This window comes from Oncorhynchus tshawytscha, linkage group LG25 (assembly GCF_018296145.1).
Source record: "Oncorhynchus tshawytscha isolate Ot180627B linkage group LG25, Otsh_v2.0, whole genome shotgun sequence".
Lineage (NCBI taxonomy): Eukaryota > Metazoa > Chordata > Actinopteri > Salmoniformes > Salmonidae > Oncorhynchus > Oncorhynchus tshawytscha.
The window spans coordinates 20,629,740-20,641,178 of record NC_056453.1 but is presented as its reverse complement, the minus strand read 5'-3'; the positions used below and the strand labels follow the sequence as shown (position 1 = coordinate 20,641,178).

Below are 11,439 nucleotides of genomic sequence, written 5' to 3'. Positions count from 1 at the left end.
TCTTTGTTTGAAAAACCTAGCGATCGACATTTGGTTTGCCATTGCTAGAACTACTAAATTACCTTAGCTGGTGAGTCAATTCGAGTAATCTAGCGTAGTAGAGTTTGCTAGTTTATGCGCTACAAAGTTTATCCACGTTATGTTGTTCAGGTAAACCACCGTATGCTTTTTAAAACAATGTAACCAATAGTCGGAATCCATTGTCTTGATTGTCGCGGACTATTTCTTTGTTACATCATATTAAAATTACACATAGAAAATAAATCCCACATGCATTTATTTAAAAAAAATAATAAAATAAATAAAAATGTATATTTAATAATAATAACTTTTTGGGGGTAGGCCCGAGATCAAACTGGGTAGGCCGGCCTACCCGTAGCTACGCCGCTGTGGGACAGTGTCATATTTTCTATCAGCAAACACACAGACGTGGGTCATGTTTCGTGGATTAGCCAGATGACGGTAGGAAACCACTACAGGGAACTGTGTTCCAGCATTCCTCCTGGTTTATTTACTGGAGACAATCGGCAGCCATGAGTCCGGCAACGGCAGGCGTGAATACACTTTGTGCGCAGCCGGCGTTCCTGCTCAACTGCAGTCTGAACGATTGATCCCCGGGGGGACATTGACACACACAGGCTTTGCCCTAGGAAATTATGCGGTCTCTTATTTCTCCCCCTCGCTTACAAATCTCTCTTTCTCTAACTCAAAATTCACAACGTCTGATCATTGTAGATGGACACATCTTTGTTAAAACATCGTTTTTCAATTGCTAAATAGGAACAAGTAGGCGATTGGTAAACAAAAATTACATAACTTTGGTTGGATTTATCTGGAAACTTTCCTCGGTTCAGGCTGAGCAAGTCATTTCCCAAACCCCATTGACCTATTTCCATATGCAGTGGTGTATTGTTTTGGTTCAGGTAGACTGCACCTTCAGACAGACTGCACCTTCAGACTACACTTCAGTGATAACGGTGATTTCACAAGTGTGATGAAATAGCGTACATACACACTTTTAAGCTCTCTTTGAAATACCATGGCAGATATGGAACTGGCTTTTCCTTTTTATAAACAAAGCCATTTATTGAAATGTGGATAAACGCCTTCAAGTAGTTGTAGTCTACAATCAGTTAGGCTACTTCAGCATATAGGTAGACTATTGTAGACTATTGAAAACATGTATTTGTATCGTTACTACGCATGTATTAACGGAATTAACCGAATGCGTAATTGAAGTTGTTGGGATTACATTTAAAAACATGCCTGTGGACAATTTTGACGCTGCGACGTGTGAAACGGCGACTCACCGAGATGATCATCAGTCGTGGAATGTAACCTGATCGAAATCCGACGCATACCAGCAAAGATTTGAGAAAGCAAAGATTTGAGAAAGCAAATAGTTCAAATGACTCTTCGAAAAACAGACGGGATGAGAAAGTATATTAATTCGATTCAAGGCCAGGACATTTGAGACTCTAAGACCTGTATAGGCTATAGAATAGGCCCCCAACAAGTGGAATGGCTGTAAACTTTGTTTATGTTCTAGTAGAATTTCTGCTCAGCCAATTGAATCGCATTTGATTTTCCAGATGTATTCCATGGTCTGTCACGCGGCCTTATGGACTCTGGTGGTATTGCTCTTGGCCATCTCTGGGTGCACCTTGGCAAGTGCCTAAAAGAGTGTGTGTGAACAAATCTCACTCATTGTTACCTGCATCAACAAAAACCTGACAGTCTCACAATGAGGTATGCAACTGAATTACATTTGAAGGAGAAACCTGTTTGAATACAAGACGAAAATAAAATATTAATCAAACAAATCTCAATCCTTATCAATCCATTCCCCATCAGATCACAGTGAAGCTGGATCTGATAGGCAACAACATCCAGGAGCTGCCATCAGGTGCATTCAAACACATGCCATACCTGATGCACCTGTCCATGCAGCGCAGCAACATCCACACCATAAAGGAGGGGGCGTTCCGTGCTCTGGGCCGCCTCGTCTTCCTCAACCTGGCCAACAACAACATTGAGATCCATTATCAGGTGAGATAGATCGAGACAATGTTATATGTGACTGTTTCTTTGCTGCGGTTTGACTATGTTGCTGGGAGAAGTTGGTATTGCAAATTAAAAGCTCCACACTCTCTTCCTCTACGTCTGCAGGAGGCGTTCGACGGCCTCTCCTCGCTGAAGCAGCTACTGATTGACCATAACCCGGTGGAGGAGATCCAGCCAGAGATCTTCCCTCAGCTGGGCTCCTCAACTTGCTTTCCCTTGCCCACAACCAGCTCACCTACACCCTCAACATGGCTGATGGGGGCCTGCGGAGGACCGGCCCACTTCTCTGGGGAGATCCTGGAGACCATCCACTTCCGGGACTTGCGCTGCAAGAGCCAGGAGGCCATGCTAAAGGCTGAGTTTGAGGAGCAGACAAGGGGGATTCCAACCCCCACCAACAATGTCAAGTGTCCCGCCAACTGTGCCTGCCAACTGTGCCTGCAAGGTGAGAGATGGAGATGCTGGGAGTTTGATATGGTCTTGCCAGCTTTAAAATGGATTTACCTCACCAAACCCTCTCTCTTCTATGTTATCCTCCTCTCCCACATCCCTCATCCACTTTTCCCCCATAGGTTGAGACACCACTCCTCCTCTGAGAACTGCGGCCACACCAAAGTCCCCCACGGCTTCTCCCCGAACACGTGCCTCCTCGACCTGCGAGGCCTCCGGTTCAAGCTGCTACCTGGCCTGCTGGCCCTTCACATGGAGAACAATTCCATCACCAAACTGTAGCCAGGGATTCTGACTGGGGCTGAGAAGTTGAACGGGCTCTATCCGAGGTGGTGCCCAGTGATGCGTTCGCAAAGACGGACAACCTGGGATCATTACAGCTGTCGGGGAATCCCATTAGCTGGAGTTGGCTGCATGTTTTCCAGCTATTGGCTAGGGTACTGAAGGATCTGTTTCTGGATGGCAGGGGATTGGAGGTTTTCCTGTCACTCCTCTACTTTCTATTCTCATATCTCCCTTACTTTCCTCTTTTTACCCCCTTGCAATCTCTTATGCTCCTCTTTCTCTTTTCTCCTCTCCTATTCCCCCTCTGTGTTGTGGTTCTCCTGTAGATGTCTAAGGACTCTCTGGCAGGGCTGGGTGCTGGTCAGTCTACCTGGAGAGGATCCAGCTGGAGGAGGTGCCTGACTTCAACCCTCTGATCGGCCTGGATGTCATCAGCCTGGCAGAGAACCCTCTTCTGCCCCTTGCTGCCGCTACGCATGTACGACATACACACGTTATGCTCTCTTTCTTTCTTTCTTACATACACTCACTCTCAGACAGACACTGATACATGCTTGCAAACTCCCCGTCTCTCATGTATACACTCAGATACACGCTCTAACCAACTCATGTTCACACTTTCATACAAACATTTATTAATTGGCTACAGTACCAGTCTATAGTTTGGAAACACCTACTAATTCCAGTCCAAAAAATTCTATTTTTTAGACATTGTAGAATAGTGAAGGCTATGAAAAAAATTGAAATAACACATAGGGAATCATGTAGTAACCAAAAAAATGGGTCAAACAAATCAAAGTATACAGTGCCTTGCGAAAGTATTCGGCCCCCTTGAACTTTGCGACCTTTTGCCACATTTCAGGCTTCAAACATAAAGATATAAAACTGTATTTTTTTTTTTGTGAAGAATCAACAAGTGGGACACAATCATGAAGTGGAGCAACATTTATTGGATATTTCAAACTTTTTAACAAATCAAAAACTGAAAAATTGGGCGTGCAAAATTATTCAGCCCCTTTACTTTCAGTGCAGCAAACTCTCTCCAGAAGTTCAGTGAGGATCTCTGAATGATCCAATGTTGACCTAAATGACTAATGATGATAAATACAATCCACCTGTGTGCAACCAAGTCTCCGTATAAATGCACCTGCACTGTGATAGTCTCAGAGGTCCGTTAAAAGCGCAGAGAGCATCATGAAGAACAAGGAACACACCAGGCAGGTCCGAGATACTGTTGTGAAGAAGTTTAAAGCCGGATTTGGATACTAAAAGATTTCCCAAGCTATAAACATCCCAAGGAGCACTGTGCAAGCGATAATATTGAAATGGAAGGAGTATCAGACCACTGCAAATCTACCAAGACCTGGCCGTCCATCTAAACTTTCAGCTCATACAAGGAGAAGACTGATCAGCCAAGAGGCCCATGATCACTCTGGATGAACTGCAGAGATCTACAGCTGAGGTGGGAGACTCTGTCCATAGGACAACAATCAGTCGTATATTGCACAAATCTGGCCTTTATGGAAGAGTGGCAAGAAGAAAGCCATTTCTCAAAGATATCCATAAAAAGTGTCGTTTAAAGTTTGCCACAAGCCACCTGGGAGACCTGGAAGGTGCTCTGGTCAGATGAAACCAAAATTGAACTTTTTGGCAACAATGCAAAACGTTATGTTTGGCGTAAAAGCAACACAGCTCATCACCTTGAACACACCATCCCCACTGTCAAACATGGTGGTGGCAGCATCATGGTTTGGGCCTGCTTTTCTTCAGCAGGGACAGGGAAGATGGTTAAAATTGATTGGAAGATGGATGGAGCCAAATACAGGACCATTCTGGAAGAAAACCTGATGGAGTCTGCAAAAGACCTGAGACTGGGACGGAGATTTGTCTTCCAACAAGACAATGATCCAAAACATAAAGCAAAATCTACAATGGAATGGTTCAAAAATAAACATATCCAGGTGTTAGAATGGCCAAGTCAAAGTCCAGACCTGAATCCAATCGAGAATCTGTGGAAAGAACTGAAAACTGCTGTTCACAAATGCTCTCCATCCAACCTCACTGAGCTCGAGCTGTTTTGCAAGGAGGAATGGGAAAAAGTTCAGTCTCTCAATGTGCAAAACTGATAGAGACATACCCCAAGCGACTTACAGCTGTAATCGCAGCAAAAGGTGGCGCTACAAAGTATTAATTTAAGGGGGCTGAATAATTTTGCACGCCCAATTTTTCAGTTTTTGATTTGTTAAAAAAGTTTGAAATATCCAATAAATGTCGTTCCACTTCATGATTGTGTCCCACTTGTTGTTGATTCTTCACAAAAAAATACAGTTTTATATCTTTATGTTTGAAGCCTGAAATGTGGCAAAAGGTCGCAAAGTTCAAGGGGGCCGAATACTTTCGCAAGGCACTGTATTTTAGATTCTTTAAAGTAGCCACCCTTTGCCATGATGACAGCTTTGCACAGTCTTGGCAGCAAATAGTGAAAACCTCTCTGAGTACGAATAGCATCTCATAAGCCCATATACTGTAAGCTGGTCACCTGTATGATACTTGGTAGATAAAAGCGTGTTGAAGAGCCATACTGGTGCAACTATGGTTCCCTTCTCCTCCAGGTATTTGGCCCAGTTGAAGGTTTTCCAGTCATAGCCTGGTGGAAAAGATGAATATCCCACTTGTGTAAGGGATATGACATAGCATAGGGAACCACTGACTTCATTCTTATCATAGATTCACTGAGCAAGTGGAGTTTGCCCAGAAAAGTAAACCAGAGCAACAAGAAATAGGAAGAGCGAGAAAGTAGGGGAGAGAGTAGGGAGGAGAGAATAGGATATTACCAGGGGGTGGTGTGAGCTGTATGTTGTGCTTTTGGCAGTATCCCTTGGGTAGGATCGCATGGAAGATAGTGTGGTAGCAAAACCAGTCAGACCCGTCACCTGTGCCATCAATGTCCACCATGAGGTAGCCATCCAACAGCACCGGAGACAGAAAGAGACCTTTTTCATCAGGTTGAATCACTAGTCTGCTAGCTAGAAGTAGCCATTATAGCAAACTCCTGTTCATCTTCTGTTACCTTGGGTATAGTGGCCACACAGATGTTGCCCAGGTTTAGAGGGTTGATGGCCTCTATTTTTATCCCCACCTCAAAGAAGCCTCCATGTACATGGTCCTGGGCTATGGGTGGGGGGGGTCATAGTTAAGCATAGCGGTGCTATAAAAGGTTCACATTCATGAAACAAGCAGTTGTGGCATGCAGAAACACTGCGCTCTATTTGTGCTTCTTTAGCCGCTGACTCTGGTATAAAAGTTTGTTGCTATGCCAAAGTGCCATCTATAGATAGATATTGATTCATCTGATCAGTCTATACACTGACCTTTTTAAACAGCATGGGGACGCTGTCACAGTACACCTTACGGAATGTTGGGTGGTCAATGTTTGGGGGAAAAAAAGTTAAATATCATCAACGTTCAACTTTATAAAAACATTTTTTTTTAAAAAGTGTACCGTTTGATTTAATCACGTAGCAGGTGGTTTGATGACATGGCCCACTTTGCTGGACCAGACCACTGGGTGCAGTAGGGGACTCCACATATGGCACCAGAAGTCAGAGAGGGGCTCCCCATGGGCCTCCTGCTCCCCGTCATCATAGACAAGTCTGAGGTGGCCCCCGGTTAGTGTCCACCACCGCCAGTCGCGTCCAGGCTCACCAGAGTCCGGTCCACCACATGCATCCCAGTACGGAACGGACCCTTCATACACTCTGCCAGCTGTGTGTCTGAGAGAAGGAATGGTCATTAGAGGAAAAAAGGGGCAGCGGTAATTTGGTTGGTTCTACCACAGAGAAAAGGCAGTATGTTTGTCACAAGTGTTACTTTCATATACAAATCCATAGGCAGAGTTCTGGCTCCAACCAGCCAGTTCATCAGGTACTCCTTCCAGTCTGGGATGCTCTAGTGCAAAGCTAGAATGGGGACACAACTGTCATGACACTAGCCCTTTCAGTGAATTGGCTAGCAGAGATGTGAACAACCCCCCTCTCATGTTAAGGGGGGAGCAGTTTTACAACTTAACCCCCACGTCATAAATTCCGTAAAGAGACTCTCCCTGGCCATGCAGTATGGAGAGAGAGTTTCACAGTAAGACAAAGGGATCCTCCCACGCAATTCTACTCCATCCCAGAATTGGAGAACTGAACAATATTCCTATTCTGGAGAATGTGTAAACTGTCGGTGGAGACGCCAGCTACGACCCGGTACATTTTGTTTCATGTTTGTGACCTCATGAAAGACAATACCCTAACACATTACCCTAAATCTGTTTCTACAGGTGCCTCAGTTATGAGGTTTGCATCTAATTATTGTATTTTTATTTTATTTATTTCACCTTTATTTAACCAGGTAAGCTAGTTGAGAACAAGTTCTCATTTGCAACTGCAACCTGGCCAAGATAAAGCATAGCAGTTCGACATACAACAACACAGAGTTACACATGGAATGAACAAAACATACAGTCAATAATACAGTAGAAAAAAAGAAAACAAAGTCTATATACAGTTAGTGCAAATTAGGTCAAATAAGGGAGTTAAGGCAATAAATAAGCCATGGTGGCGAAGTAATTACAATATGGCAATTAAACACTGGAATAGTAGATGTGCAAAAGATGGATGTGCAAGTAGAGATACTGTGGTGCAAAAGGAGCAAAATAAATACATTATGGGGAGGAGGTAGATAGATGGGCTGTATACAGATGGGCTATGAACAGGTGCAGTGATCTGTGAGCTGCTCTGACAGCTGGTTCTTAAAGCTAGTGAGGGAGATGGGAATCTCCAGCTCCAGTGATTTTTGCAGTTTGTTCAAGTCAGTGGCAGCAGAGAACTGGAAGGAAAGGTGACCAAAGGAGGAATTGGCTTTGGGGGTGACCAGTGAGATATACCTGCTGGAGCGCGTGCTACGAGTGGGTGCTGCTATGATGACCAGTGAGCTGAGATAAGGCGGGGCTTTACCTAGCAGAGACTTGTAGATAACCTGTAGCCAGTGGGTTTGGCGACGAGTATGAAGCGAGGGCCAGCCAACGAGAGCATACAGGTCGCAGTGGTGAATAGTGTATGGGGCTTTGGTGGCAAAACGGATGGCACTGTGATAGACTGCATCCAATTTGTTGAGTAGAGTGTTGTAGGCTATTTTATAGATTACATCGCCGAAGTCAAGGATCAGTAGGATGGTCAGTTTTACGAGGGTATGTTTGGCAGCCTGAGTGAAGGACGCTTTGTTGCGAAATAGGAAGTCGATTCTAGATTTAATTTTGGATTGGAGATGCTTAATGTGAGTCTGGAAGGAGAGTTTACAGTCTAACCAGACACCTAGGTATTTGTAGTTATCCACGTATTCTAAGTCAGTGCCGTCCAGAGTAGTGATGCTGGATGGGCGAGCAATAATCGGTTGAATAACATGCATTTAGTTTTATTTGCGTTTAAGAGCAGTTGGAGGCCACGGAAGGAGAGTTATATGGAATTGAAGCTCATCTGGAGGTTAGTTAACACAGTCTCCAAAGAAGGGCCAGAAGTATACAGAATGGTGTTGTCTGCGTAGAGGTGGATCAGAGAATCACCAGCAGCAAGAGCGACATAATTCATGTATACAGAGAAGAGAGTCGGCCCGAGAATTGAACCCTGTGGCACCCCCATAGAGACTGCCAGAGGTCCGGACAACAGGCCCTCCGATTTGACACACCAAACTCTGAGAAGTAGTTGGTGAACCAGGCGAGGCAATCGTTTGAGAAACCAAGGCTGTTGAGTCTGCCAATAAGAATGTGGTGATTGACAGAGTCGAAAGCCTTGGCCAGGTCGATGAATACAGCTGCACAGTATTGTCTCTTATCGATGGAGGTTATGATATCGTTAAGGACCTTGAGCGTGGCTGAGGTGCACCCATGCCCAGCTCGGAAACCAGATTGCATAGCGGAGAAGGTACGATGTGATTCAAAAAGGTCAGTAATCTGTTTGTTAACTTGGCTTTCGAAGACCTTAGAGATGCAGGGTAGGATAGATGTAGGTCTGTAGCAGTTTGGGTCTAGAGTGTCTCCCCCTTTGAAGAGGGGGATGACCGCAGCAGCTTTCCAATCTTTGGGAATCTCAGACGATACGAAAGAGAGGTTATACAGGCTAGTTATAGGGGTTGCAACAATTTCGGCAGATAATTTTAGAAAGAGAGGGTCCAGATTGTCTAGCCTGTGTGATTTGTAGGGGTCCAGATTTTGCAGCTCTTTCAGATCAGCTATCTGGATATGGGTGAAGGAGAAATGGTGGGGGCTTGGGCAGGTTGCTGTGGAGGGTGCCGGGCAGTTGACCGAGGTAGGGGTAGCTAGGTGGAAAGCATGGCCAGCCGTAGAAAAATGCTTATTGAAATTCTCAATTATAGTGGATTTGTCGGTTGTAACAGTGTTTCCTAGCCTCAGAGCAGGTGCTCTTATTCTCCATGGACTTTAGTGTCCCAGAACTTGAGTGTAACGGTTTTCTAGTGGTGATGAAGGAGAGTCGGACCAAACTGCAGCGTGTCGATTGCGATCCATATTTATTAAACAAAACGTAAACACGACTAAACACTAAACACTACAAAACAATAAACGTAATGAAAACCGAAAACAGCCTATCTAGTGCAAACTAACAGAGAGTACAAGTAAGACACTAAGGACAATCACCCACGACAAACTCAAAGAATATGGCTGCCTAAATATGGTTCCCAATCAGAGACAACGATAAGCACCTGCCTCTGATTGAGAACCACTCCAGACAGCCATAGACTTTGCTAGACAACCCACTAAGCTACAATCCCAATACCACCACCAAAACCCCAAGACAAACACACCACAATTACAAAAACCCCATGCCACACCCTGGCCTGACCAAATACATAAAGATAAACACAAAATACTTTGACCAGGGCGTGACATTGAGTTTGTACTGCAGGATGCAAATATCTGTTTTAAAAAAGCTAGCCATAGCTTTCCTAACTGCCTGTGTATATTGGTTCCTAACTTCCCTGAAAAGTTGCATATCACGGGGGCTATTCGATGCTAATGCAGAACGCCACAGGATGTTTTTGTGCTGGTCAAGGGCAGACAGGTCTGGAGTGAACCAAGGGCTATATCTATTCCTGGTTCTACATTTTTTGAATGGGGCATGCCTATTTAAGATGGTGAGGAAGGCACTTTAAAAGAATAACCAGGCATCCTCTACTGTCGGGATGAGGTCAATGTCATTCCAGGATACCCCGGCCAGGTCGATTAGAAAGGCCTGCTCGCAGAAGTGTTTTAGGGAGCGTTTGACAGTGATTAGGGGTGGTCGTTTGCTTGCAGACCCATTACGGATGCAGGCAATGAGGCAGTGATTGCTGAGATCTTGGTTGAAAACAGCAGAGGTGTATTTGGAGGGTGAGTTAGTTAGGATGATATCTATGATCTTCCCTGTGAAGTTTAACTAAGTCAGTAGCCACACCCAAGTGAATAGGCATTGGTTGGAAATTATGAACCAACCCCTAATCTACATTTCTATAAAAGCCCCTGTGACCCAAAGTCACCTAAGTTCCAAATAACGGGAGGACTTGTCCTCACGTTTTTAAAAGGGCTAATTCTAATGTCAACCTACAGGCCAGGAAACATGAGAGTTTGCTCTACATGTGAAATGGTATGAACTCTGAACTATTGATCACTCAAGAAGAACAGAGTCCTAGATGACAGCCTAACAGACTGTAGCTGGAAAGGTAGCAAATCTAGTACGAGAACACTGACAGACGTGGACCAATCTCCAGAGTAAGATAAACCTCTCAGACCACACAACAACCCGGAAGATTCTGCCAAGGACAGGGAAAACCAGAGCCTCACGTCACCAGCTTCACGTAAATACAATACATTGCTTTTCCAAATGAGCGATCATTAGTGGCATATGTATTTGTGAGAATAGCTTCCCAGGTCCGATAAAGACCAAAGTCCCTTAGTCTTCCTTCTAAAACCCCCTTCTTTTCTCTGAATCTATTGTGTTATAACCCAATTGTTTCGGTTTAGTCCACTAGGGACGATATGTTATTATGTATTGTATATTCTGTAATTGGTTAGTAAATAAATAATTGAGCCAATTGGTGTATGGATGATTCATAGTTTAGGCTGGGTTTGTGCAGATAACCAAGTATTCTACGATGCTTGAAATGAGACTAGCGTAAGGGTAAAGAATAATTAATTGATAGACTAATTGATCAAATATTAAAATATCTAGAGTTATATTTGCAAAATTATAACTTTGTAATCTGAAGATATTCCGTGGTTCCCCGACTTCCCAGTTAACTAAATGTACATGATTAGTTAATCAGTAATAATAATTACAGAGAAAGAATTTGATAAAATAAGTCACCATTAAATGACACAACCAATATTGATAAATTAAGAGCAATTAAATTTCCCTCATGTTCTTTTAATTACAGTGGGGCAAAAAAGTATTTAGTCAGCCACCAATTGTGCAAGTTCTCCCACTTAAAAAGATGAGGCCTGTAATTTTCATCATAGGTACAATTCAACTATGACAGACAAAATGAGAAGAAAAAAAATCCAGAAAATCGCATTGTAGGATTTTTTAATGAATTTATTTGCAAATT

The 11,439-nt window shown here is 43.8% G+C and overlaps 1 pseudogene; it reads left to right on the top strand.

Annotated features, from left to right (window-relative positions):
- Positions 1-456: 456 nt before the first annotated feature.
- On the top strand, positions 457-3,479 carry LOC121840859 (annotated as a pseudogene).
- The last annotated feature ends 7,960 nt before the right edge of the window (positions 3,480-11,439 follow it).